The sequence below is a fragment of the Crocuta crocuta genome, unplaced genomic scaffold (assembly GCF_008692635.1).
Source record: "Crocuta crocuta isolate KB4526 unplaced genomic scaffold, BGI_CrCroc_1.0 scaffold45, whole genome shotgun sequence".
Taxonomy (NCBI): Eukaryota; Metazoa; Chordata; class Mammalia; order Carnivora; family Hyaenidae; genus Crocuta; species Crocuta crocuta.
This window is the reverse complement of record NW_027530544.1, coordinates 5204627-5206559: the sequence shown is the minus strand read 5'-3', so window position 1 is coordinate 5206559 and position 1933 is coordinate 5204627.

Below are 1933 nucleotides of genomic sequence, written 5' to 3'. Positions count from 1 at the left end.
GTTTTGTCCTAACGTCCTTGCAATTTGCCATTCTGTAGGTCGAGGCCATAGGACAGGTAGAGTGAGTGGTGAGCTACACGGTGTGATTTGAGTGGCTTCAAAAAACCTGCCAGACCCCAGACTATCTCCCTTGCTGGTCTGAGGGCCTCCCTGAAGTTTCCATTACTTGAGTCATTCCTTTATGCTAAGAATTTGCTTCAAGAAGTCCTCTGCTAAAATGTACATGCTGCTTGAGGGTGTGGTGCACATTTGTCTTTCTTTATTTTTGTCTTCTCAACATTGAACTTCCCTTCCTGTTTTGAGAACTCCACCCTGTACAAGTACTTATAGGAAGCAGAACCCATTTTCTACTATCAGGGCAGGGGCACACGACCTAAGTCAACTGACCAGGTCCATTCACTCCAGACTGTGCATCAGGAGCTAGTGATGCAGGATAGCAGAATTTGGGAGGCCATGCATTTTGGCAGTGGGTGACAGCAGCGGCAGTGAACCCTGTGGCCGTGGTCCCGTCCAGAGCTGTCAATGACAGTGGGGCAAAATGTGGTACCCAGCAGTAAAGGGGTGGTCTCAGTCATGTCCTCACAATCGTTAGTGGCTGCGGTCAGAACTGCTGTGTAGCATCCGGGTTCCTGCCCGTTTCCCAGCTCTGCCCCTTAGCCTTCCCAGAGAGGCCAGAGCTTCCCAGTATCACTTTACTAAACTCTGATGCTGCTAAAGTCATCTGCAGTTGCAAGAAACTAAGAACATTAACTGATAGGAGGGGTAACATATTAACTCCAGAGAAACTGTAAATGTACCAGCTGCAGATGGGTTCATTTATCTCATTAGCTAGTTGTCACCCTGGGAGACAGCAGGACCCCAGGAAAAAGTGTTTGTGTTGATGCGGGAAGAAATCAGGGGCATCTGGTCTTATGGACATGGGGTGACAGGGCTCGCCCAGGACAGCACTGGACAGAGGCTCCAAGGTGACCTGAGGGACATGCAAGGCTCTAGGCTGGGGCAGTGCCGGCTGGAGACAGACATACTGGGAGGAGAGCAGGAGGGGCGGCACTGCACGGGCTGACACAGGGCTTGAGTGCGGAACCTTACTGGAATGACCTTTTCTGCCCTAGTAGAGCAGCCGAGGGAAGTTTCTGCTTTGTCAAATTAAGACCACTGTTTTTATCTCTCTGATTTGCCTAAAAATTTCTGCTGACATGTAGTCTTCACGGTAATAGTAATCAGCTTGNTTTAGCCCCTTTATGATTTGATAAACAGGGATACAAAGTGCAAGGACAGTGAAAACTCTAAATGACTGAAAGGGCAAGGCCTGTGTCTTCATTGTCTTTTCCCCACAGAGGAGCACAGAAATCATTCTCTGTTCACGAAGGGAAGGAGGAGAAGGAAACTAGGGATGTAGTGAGTGCACATATACTCATCGTTCACTGAGAAGCTGTCTGTGGTTTTTGTGAAGAGTAGGGGCAGCCTACGGGTTAGCGGAAGCCGCTCCTTCATACATTCCCCTCTACTTTCCCTCACGCAAGAGCTGCACCCTGTATTGGGTTCCCTGCACAATGAACTCAGGACCCAGGTATTGTGCTCTTAACTTTTCCATGAAAGGGTGGTGCCTGCCTGCAGAGACCGCAGGTGTGAACCCAGGGCACTCAGAAAGGACCCGACCGCAGGCTCACTCTGGCTGCAGTGACCACGCAAGCCAAGATAGGAGGTGAGAATTCTCATCTCAGACTCCCGGCTCCGCTCTGAAATTCTTGTCCTTGGTGAACCCCCTGGGCACTGTCTCCCGCCATCCACAGGACATGTCCTTGGAGTTGTTTTTGTCTGAACTGCTGCCCTTTCTAGCCAGCTCCATGGATGTCACCAAGGGAAGGACACTGAAAAGTAATCTAAGTGAAACTACTGGAAACCATTACAGAAAGAAAGAACACAGGGTGCG